Genomic DNA, 14,111 nt, shown 5'->3' on the forward strand with positions numbered 1-14,111 from the left:
TCCTTTCCATTTAGGATTCCAGGAATATTGCAAAAGCTGCCCATAAACTGATAGCGTTTTTGTGGAGGGAGGGGGTCGGCATGTTTGTTGATCTATCATTTATACACACACACACACACACACACACACACACACACACACACACACACCCTGCCTGCCATCAGATTTATGGAGCAGCAAATGTTTATTGTCTGATGCAGTGACTGTTTCTACCAGGTATTAGGCACGAAAATGCTCATGACTCCCTTCTCAACCAGCCAATGTTTTTGGCAGCTGGTGACTCATTTTGTGTGTAGGTGAAATGTGGCAAAGTTTTTTTTTTAAAAGAGGGAGGCCGGATACGCCATGTGATGAATAGGATGAATAGGAAACCACAACCACAACAACAACAACAACAAAGTGCAACTGTTCTTGGCATGCAATCATAATGTGTTAAGACATTCCGACTATGACAGGAATGCTACATTTTAATAAAGATTGGACAAAGGTTGGCTATGTTTGTGGAGAATATCTGTGGGAGGATACCGTGTTTCCCCGAAAATAAGACAGGGTCTTATTTTCTTTTAACCCCCGAAATAAGCACTTGGCCTTATTTTTGGAGTGATCTTATTATTTTTGAGGTGCAGGAGGCAGCGAGCGTGGTCACCTCATGGCAGCTGCTGTGTTGCAATATTTTCAGGGAGGGCTTATTTTCAGGGGAGGGCTTAGTTTTAGCACATGCGCACAAAAGCCTGATTGGGCTTATTATGCGGGGAGGTCTTATTTTCCGCAAAACAGGACAGAAATGGAGTTTAAATGTCTTTTAAAAACAGGACCAGACTAACCAAGGTCCATCCATGTTAAGTTTGGAAAGTCAGATTGCCTGGGAGATTCTCAAACCCATCCTTAGAAAGCTGATGTTGACTTATCACCTGTCTCCGGTAAGCTGTCTTTGAATATGGAGGTTCAAATTTTGCTGCTATGGTTCGACATCAATGGCTAACACACATTTTGTAAATTGTTTAACATTTTTCCCTTAGGCAAATGAAATATTTCACATGAAACCTGGTCAACTTCAGGAGAAATGAGATGGTAAAAACCAAATGAAGAGAAGATAAGCCAGACCACTTTCTGGTCAGTGGATGAGATAAGTACAAAATTCTGGTTTATCCTTTTCACAGTTGATCTGTACTGGAATCACCAACTCAGTCAAACAGTAAATAACAGCCTCATCAAGGAATTAACAAGAAGAAAACAACATTCCCAACAATACAGACCGAGAAAGCCACTGTATATAAACAGAGAGTAAACCCCACTCCTCCTAACATTGATGATATTACCTAGTTGGGTAATGAAATGCCTGCAGGAAAACCACCAAACTCAGAGTGCACCAAACTCAGAGGACCCCTCATTTCAACCCTGAGCTACAATATAATACAATAATACAAATTCTATTTTATACAAAATATAATACATACAATAGAATACAATCGGACATTAATACGATTTAGTGGGTCCAGAGGTATTTCATGAGAAGAGTACTCCACTCCTCTACTCTACTCACAACACAAACTCTTATGCCACCAGGCTCGAAATTTTTGGCTTGGACAATCTGGAACTGTGCTGCCTGCGGTTCTATCTAAGCATAGTACACAAAATTGTTTGCTACAATATCTTGCCTGTCAATGACTTCTTCAGCTTCAACCACAATAATACATGGGCAAATGATCAATACAACCGCAAGCTAAACCGCTTCAAATTCAGTTGCAGAAAATACGACTTCAGCAACAGAGTGGTCAACGCTTGGAATTCTCTAACTGACTCTGTTGTTACATCCTCAAACCCTCACAGCTTCAACCTTAAACTGGACCTCCGTGGACCTCACCCCATTCCTAAAAGGTCCTTAAAGGGGGCATGCATAAGCGCACCAGCGTGCCTAACATCCCTGTCCTACTGTCCCCATTTATCTATATTTACTTCCTTTGTTCATGTTTATACTCATACCTATACTTGTTATCTTGTACATGTTTGACAAATAAATAAATATTTGCTTCTATTGGTGCCATCAATCTCAGAATTCTCAATGGGCACAGTCATTTCAGCATTTATTTAGCTCAATTCAAACTCAGTTCAAACACGAGGGATTATTTTTTGCTACATCTTCCACAGTGGTGGGTTTCAAAAATTGTTCGAACCTACTCTGTGGGTGTGGCCTCCTTTGTGGGAGTGGCTTGCCACCCATGTGACTGGATGGGAGTGGCTTGCCGCCCATGTGACCGGATATGAAGATGCCGACGACACTTGTCAGAACCACCTTAAATTACCTCACACACAGCACTGGCATGCATAAGAATATGATGTAAACTTGTTTTTTTAAAAGGCATCTTTGGTTTGCGTTAAAACAACTTCAACACACGCAATGTTCTGATTGCACCACAAACGCAGTAGTCATCCTTACCTTTCACAGAGGCACTGAGTTTTATAAATAGGAGCATGATAGTGTAGAATAATCATATCCAAGGACCAGTGGTGGGTTTCAAAATTTTTTGGAACCTCTTCTGTAGGTGTGGCCTGCTTTCCAGGTCCACTGGTGGAATCTCTTCTAACCGGTTCGGTAGATTTGACGAACCGGTTCTACCAAATAGGTGCGAACTGGTAGGAACCCACCTCTGATCTTCCAGCAATACTTTGCTGAAGCACTGAAGCGTTCACCTTATCTTAGATCCTTACTCTGCCAAACTTGGCTACAGGGACTGAATCACTCAAGGTGTACCTGACGTAAGACAATCCCATTTCAAGCTGATGAAAACAATGAACAGCCAATCTTAAAATGGGGGTATGTAGCCTATAAACCACATCTGCTCTGAACCCTCTTTCTGGCCATCTCAAAGCCCCCTAGGATTGCCTCTCCACTTCAGCAACCAAATGATACGTTTCAACATCCCAATCTTTCATATTTAAAATAGGTGAACACAATAAATGGCTCTGCAGTTGTTGCTGAAATACACCTTTCATCATCCCACACTACTGCTTACGCTAAGTGGGTCTGCTGGGGATTTGTGACTTAGCAACATTTGCAAGATTGTATTAAAAAAAAAAAACTTGTGCTCCAGGAGGTAGATCTTACCGAGTTTGTACAAAGATCCTATATTCTCCCCAAAATGAAAGAAGGAAAAGATGTGTCAAATCCTTCAACCTTTGAACTCTTGGTGATTTGCACCGTATCACCAATTATCCAACGAATAAATGTGGAAAAAACACTTAAAGAAGGAAGCCTCTCGGAATTGGAGATTCCCATCTGCGATTAAATGGTCCTATTTATTTTCAGTAGGACCAATTTTTTCTTTTTTGGATCTAGTCCACTGTATCCAGTGACTAAGCTGGCAATCTTAAATTTGTTGTCCTAAACTGAAAAATTTCCCCTAGAAACCACCACATTAAGAAAGGGCATTTGGAACATTCAAAATTTTCTCCTCTTGTGAAAAATCAAAAGCATAAAGAGGCCTATGTGAAAGCAGCATGGGCTAAATTTAGCTCACTCCCCCCCCCTCCAAAGAAAGTTTTCCAACACTTAATTCTGCCATCACAGAGAGAGGGTGGGGGAGTGGGGTGGGGGAGTTTCCTTCTGAGTTGAGAGGCTATAATGGCCTCCGTCTGGGGCTAAATCAGAAGAATTTATAGCGTCTTTGAGAGCTACTGTTATTTCAGCTGCACAGATTTAGACGTAAGCATTGTTTAATTCTCTGTCGCATGTGAATTCAGCCAAAAGAGCGTTCCTTATTTTGGATGCAGATTTTAAAATCTGAACCTGTATTTTCATGCCTGAGCTTCCACGGGATGGGGCCATGATGCAGAAAACATGCCATGTTTGATGACATCATCATGCAAATGATGCAATAACCATGGCATTATTTGTAACAGTTGCACAATGACATCATAATACATGTGATACAGTGACGTGTGGTGAGGTTTATGGCTGGTGAGGCACTGACGCAGGGGTTTCAAATTTTTTTAGACTTGTGGACTTCAACTCCCAGAATTCCATAGCCAGGCATGCTCAGTTCCGATTTAAAGTGACAGCATCTGTTTTTCTCCTTTGCGAAAAAGTTTCCTTCATTCTTTTTCTTCTCCGTCCTCCTCCTTCCTCTCTCTCTCCCTTCCTCCCCCCCTCTCTCAAACAGACACACGCACACAGAGAAGTTGGATTGGACTATCTCCTTCCCTCTCTCACTCTCTCTCTCTCAAACAAACACAAACACAGAAGTTGGATTGGAGCCAATCCGAGCCTTTGATTGCAGGCGGAGCCACGTTGCCTTTTCAAACTTGTAATCAGTGAAGCTGGGCTTATATAGTTTTATCCAGCTGTTTGTGTGTGTGTGTGTGTGTGTGTGTGAGAGAGAGAGAGAGAGAGAGAGAGAGAGAGAGAGAGAGAGAGTGATTGAAAAGGCAATGTGGCTCAGCCTGCAATCAAACTACACTTGGGGAGGGATCTACACTTGAGGATGAAGTTTGAGTTCCTCCCCCTCCCTCCAACCCACATGTACCTTTTCCAGCTGTTTCAGAGAGGATTTCAACTCTGCCCCTGCCTGCCATCCTGAAAAGAAAAAACATGTAAAAGGAAAAAGGCAAGAGCTGAGGTCAGGCTGAGCTAGTTGCTGCCAGAGTCACCGTGGATGACTCTGCTTAACTATTTTAAAAAGCCTCTTAAAAACGCCCTCTACAGGAGAAGGCAGGAGAACGACATGCCTCACCTACGTCAGGAATTTTTCAGCTTGTAACCCTTGCTTAACTCTACACGAGTGATCATAAAACGCCAGACTAGATGAGGCACATCGTTCTCCTGCCTCCTCCTGTAGAGGGCACTTTTTAGAGGCTTTTTTAAACAGTTAAGCACTAAGCAGAGTCATCCACGGTGACTCTGGCAGCAACTAGCTCAGCCTGACCTCAGCTCTTGCCTTTTTCCTTTTACATTTTTCTTTTCTTTTCATGATGACAGTGGTGAGGCTCTGCCTCCCCTGCCTCCCCTGACTGCACATCATTGATGTGATATCACTGTGTTGGGTATAGGGCACCAATGCCGTGTTCCGATATTTGAGGGGCTGATACAAAGAAGAGAGACTCAGCCTATTTTGCAAAGCACCAGGACAAGAAGCAAGGGATGGAAACCAATCAAGGAGACTTAGACCTAAGAAGAAATTTCCCAGCAGTGAGAACAATTAACCAGTGGAACTGCTTGCCTTCAGATATTATAGGTGCTTCATCACTGGAGGCTTTGAAGAAGAGACCACACAGCCACTTGTCTGGATTAATATAGGGTTAGGCTTGAGCAGGACGTTGGACTAGAATAGTGCCCCCCCCCATCTTTTGGGCACCAGAGACCAGTTCTGTGCAGAAAGGTTTTTCCACGGACCGGAAGGAGCGTGATTTTGTGTGCTGCCTGCATCCCATAGATGGGGTTTCACTTGTTTGCACAAACCTGTTTCAGGCATGCGGTGGCCCAGGGCTGGTCCATGGCCTGGGTGTTGGGGACTCCGGGACTGGACAACTGCTGAGGTCCCTTCCAACTCTGTTATTCTATTTTGTTCTGTTTATTTATTTGGAATTTCTTACTTCAAATCAGTTTCTACAATATCTCTGCAATATTGCTGTCAGAAGCTGTCATTGTTCAACTTGGCAGATGGTTTCTACTACAGTTAACTGGTACAGTTTAGGCACAGCATACACTAATGATATGACACAAAGATTTTACTGTAATCAAATAATTTTGGAGAGCTGGGTCTGAATGCAGTCTTCAACTATGTTACAGCTGAAGTTGCCACCCACCACCAGAGGTAAAGGTAAAGTTAAAGGTTCCCCTTGCACGTATGTACTAGTTGTTTCTGACTTTAGGGGGCGGTGTTGATCTCTGTTTCAAAGCCGAAGAGCCAGCGCTGTCTGAAGACGTCTCCATGGTCATGTGGCTGGCATGACTAAATGCTGAAGGTGCACGGAACGCTGTTACCTTCCCACCAAAGGTGGTTCCTATTTTTCTAGTTGCATTTTTACATGCTTTCAAACTGCTAGGTTGGCAGAAGCTGGGACAAGTAACGGGAGCTCACTCTGTTATGTGGCGCTAGAGATTTGAACTGCTGAACTGCCAACCTTTCTCATCGACAAGCTCAGTGTCTTAGCCACTGAATATTAGACTAATCCTGGTTACAGGGATATATTTCTTCTAACAAGGAAACTAAGTCCAATTGGAGGAAAGGAATTCATCCCACCTCCCAATCCTCCGATCGAGCAGCCCTGATTAATCCCTCTGGAGCTCCTTTTCACAGTCATTTTCTCATTCTTATGTATTTTAGAAGTCACAGGCAGCCTTGGGAAACCGCATCGATTTTGCAAGCATAGGAATCGAGCGGATGTTTTCTTACTTGGAAAAACTTGCAAGCTAAAGTTTTGCTTGCTTTGTATGCAAGCATGTTTCCATCTCCCCCTTTTCCAAAGGGTCAGAATATCACAACATCCATAACGGGTTTCATTTGGAAGAGGGAGATCCCTGGAACATTGTAAATTTTGTGTATATTTGCGAGCAGACCAATCATTACGGCTGTACAGAAAACAAGCAAGGGGGGGAGCAGATTCAACAAATTCCACAGCCATGTGCCGAAAAATCCCCCAATGCTTTCAAGCAAGCCAAATAAGCGCTATTTATTTTCTGCTGTACGACACTCAGCACTAAAACACCTATTTTTTTCATTGTTTAAAAACCAATAGGGGAAGGGGAAAAAACAATGCATCACCAGAGTAAGAGAGATGGAGTTGCCTATTTGCACTTATAGGAAGAAAATTGCAAACGTAATTATAATTCACGTACAAGTTCAGTGTATCTCCTCAAGTGGGGAAAACTGGCCATTGTCAGCCACTTATCCTACCAGTCTGGTCTCCAGATGCTAAAAGTGGGCCAGCAACCAGGCCTCCAGCTCTTCCGATTTCAAACTGGATTTGGAGTGGATAAAATTTCAAATGCAATTTGCCTTCCAACTGAGGACTTAGCAAGAGGATTTCTCTTGCTTTAAAAAACGGGCTTACAGTTAAAGCTATTGCCTGCTCAACGTTCTTGACAAGAAAAGCCCAAATTTGAAGGGCAGAAAATTACGTTCATGTAGAATTTGACACATGATACACACTATCTTCCCTTGACAGCAGGTGCCAAATTCATGATCCATAGATTTCTTTGGTGATCGAAGTCAACAAAGAAAGGATGATGCAGCCCCGCAGAGCACAATTCCCGGCTTAACTCATGCTATTATTTTTGTCTTTAAAAAAAATAAGCAAACGCAACTATGATAGTGCTTAAGACTGCTATATTTCTCTGGAGAACCGCTGGAGAGCAATAAGCCATAATACTAATAATTTTTTTAAGGATTAAAAAAATGAAGGTGTTGATTCATTCTCCAAAGCACCTGAGAGTAGGACAAGAAGGAAGGGATGGAAGCTTAGTAAAGAGAGATCCAACCTAGACCTAAGGAGACATTTCCTATCAGTGAGGACAATTAATCAGTGGAACAGCTTGCCTCCAGAAGTTGTAGGTGCTCCATCACTGGAGGTTTTCAAGAAGAGACCGGACAACTCTTTACCGGGCATGATATAGTAAGTCCTCCTGCCTTGAGCAGAGAGTTGGACTAGGACTGTTATGGCGGACTTATGGCACGCATGCCAGAGGTGCCATGCAGAGACCTCTCTGTCACATGCCATCACCAGCTGCTTTTCACAGGTGCTGGGGTGCTGGAGAACAGCTTGAAAAATGTCCAAAAAGAAGGCTGTTTTCCGGACCATTTCTGGGGCAGTTTTCAGGCAATTTTGGGGTCATTTTGGGGCCATTTTCAGGTGGTTTTCAGACTGTTTTCCAGGCCATTTTCCAGGCAGTTTTCAGGTGGTTTTTCAGGCCATTTCCAGGCCATTTTTTGAGCTGTTTTCCAGGCCATTTTTGGGCAAAAAATGGCCTGAAAACAGCTCCAAAAACAGCGTGAAAATGGTTCAAAAAGGCCTGGAAACAGCCTCCAAATTGGCCCCCAAAACTGACATGCATTTCCTGGCCAGCTGGTCTTTGGGTTTTTGATGCTTTGGTGCACACACAAGCACACACATACACACACATTCCAATTTGGGCACTCAGTGCTGAAAAGGTTCTCCATCACTGGACTAGGAGACCTCCGAGGTCTCTTCTGACCCTACAATTCTATGTTCTGTGGAACTCCCCTGACTAACCTCCAACTTCCTCGAGGACTTGAATATTGCCTTATAAAGCAGGTATCACTTGACCGTTTCTGCTACCGAGGCTGTGATTAACTTATTTCTTCTAGCACAAGAAGAAATTGAAAATAAGAAGCTTTCCTTTGGGGGGGAGGGCTTTACTGACTTGCTTCTAGAGAAAGAAAAGGAGAGGTGGGGGGAATTCAGCCAAACTATTCCAATCTTTTTTTCTTCCTTCTGGCACACATGGAAAATGCGTTCCAGTATTTAGACAATCTTTTAGCATCCATGCCTTACCACTCATTGGTTAACCGACGGCTCCTATGTTTATGCAATTGGATGGTTCACTTCCAATCTGACACCTTAAGGCCTTGCCCAAGGTTGAAATGAAATGATTCATTTATGACTATTTTTGCAAAGAAGGGTGGAGTGGGGGCCGGGGGGGGGGGAAAGCCGGCATAGAGTTGTTTGCTTTAGCCTTCGTGAAGTCCCCATTCATGGGTGTGTGAAATTCATCAGTGTCCGGGTGAGTGTTTGCTGGTGAGTGAACGAAATCTGTGTGAGGGCCAGTGGAAGGGAAAGGAAAGAGGAGATGTGCCAGCCAAAAGAGAGCAAAATTTTCCTGGGATCTACCCTATTGTGGTGGCACTGGAGAGATACCGTTTAAGGAGCCACGTGTGTGTTTTGTCTTGGCTAAATTCTCCTTTAGCCTCACAACACACAAACTCAGCTATTTTGAATCTTGTGCTTCTGTTGAATCCAACAAATAACACATTTGGGCCCCGCGAAAGCTTCTATTCCTTCTCCTTTCGTCTTCCTTTAATTATTGTATTAATTTTGTTTTTATTATCTTGAATTATGAAAGATGGATGTATTGATTTTCTTTAAAAAAAAATCTGACAGTTTTAAATCCCTCTTTTATTTTCTTGTAGCCCACTCCAGGTTACCTCATAAGGAAGGACAATATAAAAATACATTTAGTCATAATAATACCGCATAATTAAGACTGGTAAAAACAAGTCCTCCGTACATTTCTTACACGATTTCTGCATGCTTTTTACTCAGATCGTGGTTCTATATTGGTACCCGGTTATTTGAGGGAGACCTTATCTTCTGTTCAATCCAACAAGCTTGGCACATTTAGGTTACCTTTGATTGGGCAACATCTCCTCCTGGAAATCTAGAACCCTACCTTCTCTGTCATGACATCTGCCTTCTGGAATGAGCCTCCCCCCCCCCCCGCTCTTGAGATTGGGATAACTCCTACCAAGATGATATTCTAGAGGCCATTCATAGACTTGGTTCCTTTCCCAGGCTGGATGCTTGGACTCCCTTGTAGGATCTATATATGTTGCTGTTGGCTGGGTTCACCATCTTCTTTATTGTTTATTTTATCTGGATTGTATATTGCTGTTTGTTTTCATGCTGTGAACTGCCCAGGGTTGACTAAACTGAAAAGAATCTTGGGCACAAAGAAAAACTGGACTCAATTTCATTGAGCATGAGCCGAGGTGGCACAGTGGTTAAATGCAGCACTGCAGGCTACTTCAGCTGACTGCAGTTCTGCAGTTCGGCTGTTCAAATCTCACCGGCTCAGGGTTGACTCAGCCTTCCATCCTTCCGAGGTGGGTAAAATGAGGACCCAGATTGTTGGGGGCAAGAGGCTGACTCTGTAAACCGCTTAGAGAGGGCTGAAAGCCCTATGAAGCGGTATATAAGTCTAACTGCTATATAGGGGAGGAACGGGGTCCACATATTACCCAGAATTTTGTGAATGTTTACACAGTGCCTCTCTATTGAGCAAACTGCCTACTGTATGATCTGCTGTCAGCTGATAAAGTGCTGTTTTCTCTGGTTCTTGCGCCGTATTTTGCCAGCTGCTACCCTTTGATTGGCAATATTTGGTACATCATTCTGTCCAATGGTAGGTCGGTTTTTAGCACATGGACAGAGTATTACTGGTAATAAATCTTTACTGCTGGATGATGTTAATGTTATTATCCTGTAGTTTGATAATTACTGGGAATTAGCTGCATTGTGTCTGCAGAATGCAGAAAAAGCAAAGGCAACAAACCAGCAACAATAACTACTACAACAACACGCTTTGTCATCTCATGCATTCACATTTCAACAAAATTGCTGTGATTTCTGTTAGCAAATGGAGACTTAGGAGCATCTGGTCTGGATCCAAACATTTTCTCAAAACAGCAGATTTGAGAAGAGGCATCCTATCTTACGTTGATTCCATCTTTATCATTTAAAAAATACTAACAGAATAACAGAGTTGGAGGGCATCTTGGAGGTCTTCTAGTCCAACCCCCTTCTCAGGCAGGAAACCCTATACCATTTCAGACAAAGGGTTGTCCAATCTTTTCTTAAAAACATCCAGTGTTGGGGCATTTACAACTTCTGGAGGCAAGTTGTTCCACTGATTGATTGTTCTAAATGTCAGGAAATTTCTCATCAGTTATAGCTTACTTCTCTCCTTGATTAGTTTCCACCCATTGCTTCTTGTTCTACCCTCAAGTGCTTTGCAAAATAGGCTGACCCTCTCTTCTTTGTATTAGCCCCTCAAATATCGGAAACCGGCAGAGATGCCCGATACCAACCACAGTGATATCACATGTATTGTACAAATGATGTTACAAATAATGCCATGGTTATCACATCATTTGCATGCTTATATCTGTTATCTTATACATGCTTGATAAAATAAAATAAAATATAAAATAATAATCATTAGAGCCGAGGTGGCGCAGTGGTTAGGGTGCAGTACTTGCAGGCCACTTCAGCTGACTGTTATCTGCAGTTCAGCGGTTCAAATCTCACCGGCTCAAGGTTGACTCAGCCTTCCATCCTTCCGAGGGGGGTAAAATGAGGACCCGGATTGTTGTTGGGGGCAATATGCTGACTCTGTAAACCACTTAGAGAGGGCTGAAAGCCCTATGAAGCGGTATATAAGTCTAACTGCTATTGCTATTGCTATTGCTAGTAGCTTAAGCTATATTCCCTGTCCTTCCCCCACCTCCCCACCCCAATTCTAGTCTCGAAACATACTTTAGCTAGACTGTATATTAATAATACTGAGACTGCACTTCACAAAGGCACAAGCGCAGGGGTGAAATCAACTTACCTTTACTACCGGTTAAGTCTAACTGCTATTGCTATTGCTATTGCTAATAAAATAAAATAATAAAATAAAATAACAAAATAATAAAATATAATAATATAATAATATAATAATATAATAATATAATAATATAATAATATAATAATATAATAATATAATAATATAATAATATAATAATATAATAATATAATAATATAATAATATAATAATATAATAATATAATAATATAATAATATAATAATATAATAATATAATAATATAATAATATAATAATATAATAATATAATAATATAATAATATAATAATATAATAATATAATATAATAATATAATAATATAATAATATAATAATATAATATAATAATAATATTATAATATAATAATAATATAATAATATAAATATAATATAATAATAATAATATAAAAACCTTGGAAAAGTTAAATGCTTCAGACAGCTTTGGTTTTCTGCAGGGACCTTAAGTATATTTTATCCATCATATAAATGCAACCTGGGTACATTTTTCCTATCCCGATTCCACAGTTTTCCATTGGAAAAATGGCTTCATGAGAGCCTCTAGGCCTCTGTGGGTTGTGTTCTCCAAAATACAACTCCTTCTAAAAGAAAACAGCTTCTAACCACACCCTCTTCAGGCTATGCTGATCCATTTCCCACTTTCTTAGCTTAAACTCAGACTAAGCAGCCCAAGGTTGGCAAATGTGGCAGCTATTTATGGAAAGAATGTACCCATGAAGTCACTGAGGAGGTGGATGGCCATCTACCAAGGAGGTGGTCTAAGAAGGCACCGTTTCATCCTGGGATTGGCAAAGGGTTAGGCAAATGAGGCTCCGTCAGACAGCTATTCTGCCAGATTCCATAACTGTCCTTTCCCATTTCAGAAGGGGGGGGAAAAAAAATCAGCCTAACAGTGAACCATCTGCCTCCTTTGCTCTCTGTTTTGATTAGGAGATGAATCAAAAGGTAAGGGAAATAGGGAAGCTTTCAAATTAAACTCAATTTTTTCAATTAAAGGAGAGTATAGTTTTGGCGATGTCTCTGTGAATTATGAGGGCATGATGGTCCAGTGGTTAAAGATGCTGAGGTTGTCAGCTGGCAGACGGGTTCAAGATCCGAGCACCATATGATGGGGTGAGCTCCCATCGCTTGCCCCAGATCCTGCCCACTGAGCTCTTTGAAAGTGTGCAAATATGAGTCGACAAATAAGTATCACTTTGGTGGGAAGGTAACAGCGTTCTGTGCATAATCATAATGGCCACAGGACTACGGCCGCATCCTTGGACAATGCCAGCTTTCTTGGCTAAGAAACAGAGATGAGTATCAAGCAAATGAGCTGAAAAGACTACCAGGAAAAATTGGGAAGGAACCAATAAGAGATGGGGTTCCTATATTACTTAAGATAAAGCTAAAGGTTCCCCTTGTACATATGTGCTAGTCGTTCCCGACTCTAGGGGACGGTGCTTATCTCCGTTTCTAAGCTGAAGAGCCAGCACTGTCCAAAGACATCTCCGTGGTCATGTGGCCGGCATGACTCAACGTGGAAGGCGCACAGAATGCTGTTTCCTTCCCACCAAAGGTGGTTCCTATTTTTCTACTTGCATTTACTTGTAAGAGCCGAGGTGGCGCAGTGGTTAAATGCAGCACTGCAGGCTACTTCAGCTGACTGCAGTTCAGCAATTCGGCTGTTCAAATCTCACCGGCTCAGGGTTGACTCAGCCTTCAATCCTTCCGAGGTGGGTGAAATGAGGACCCGGATTGTTGTTGGGGGCAATATGCTGACTCTGTAAACCGCTTAGAGAGGGCTGAAAGCCCTATGAAGCGGTATATAAGTCGAACTGCTATTGCTATTGCTATTGCTATTTTTACATGCTTTCGAATTGCTAGATTGGCAGAAGCTGGGACAAGTAATGGGAGCTCACTCTATTACGCGGTGCTAGAGATTCGAACCGCCGGACCTTTCTGATCCACAAGCTCAGCGTCTTAGCCACTGAGCCACCGCATTCCTCTTTCCATATTATTTAGGGAGTGACAAAAACGGATAGAGAATATTTGTAGTTCAGGATTGAACTGTGAAGGTCCTTCGTGTGCTCTCTGAGCTTGGTGGTTTTCCTGCAGATGTTTCATTACCCAACTAGCTAACATCACCAATGAATCATTAGTGACAAGAAATGTGTAGGAATGTCTTGCCTTGAGCTACCCAGTCATCTCTTCAACAGCCTTCCTGATTTCCCATCCTTCTCTTCAACCCAGGGAAGGAAACTAGGAGGGGATTTTTTTTGGGGGGGGGGAGACTTCAGCTTGTCCAGAATGCAGCCGCGCGAGCGATCGTGGGTGCACCTCGGTTCACCCACGTAACACCTATCCTCCGCGAGCTGCACTGGCTGCCTATTGGTCTCCGGATACGCTTCAAGGCGCTAGTCGTCACTTATAAAGCCCTTCATGGTATTGGACCTGGGTACTTGAGAGACCGCCTGCTGCCAATTACCTCCACTAGACCAATTAGATCCCACAGACTAGGCCTCCTCCGAATTCCATCCGCCGGCCAGTGTCGGCTGGCGATTACCCGGAGGAGAGCCTTCTCTGTGGCTGCTCCGACCCTCTAGAACGAACTCCACGAACTCCACGTGGAGATTCGTACCCTCACCACCCTCCAGGCCTTCCGCATAGCCCTTAAAACCTGGCTGTTCCGACAGGCCTGGGGCTAAAGATTCGCTGCCCCTATCTCGAATGGTATGATTGTTGCGCTTTTTAA

At 42.6% G+C, this 14,111-nt stretch overlaps 1 protein-coding gene across 1 annotated transcript in view; it reads right to left on the reverse strand.

Moving 5' to 3' along the window:
• IL16 (interleukin 16) overlaps positions 1 to 14,111 on the reverse strand; it is a 66,342-nt gene that overhangs the window by 48,715 nt on the left and 3,516 nt on the right. The window lies entirely within an intron of this gene.

Source organism: Thamnophis sirtalis, unplaced genomic scaffold, assembly GCF_051295495.1.
Source record: "Thamnophis sirtalis isolate CommonGarterSnake01/CBP01778 unplaced genomic scaffold, rThaSir2_p1.2 scaffold_2, whole genome shotgun sequence".
In the NCBI taxonomy this organism is placed as follows: domain Eukaryota; kingdom Metazoa; phylum Chordata; class Lepidosauria; order Squamata; family Natricidae; genus Thamnophis; species Thamnophis sirtalis.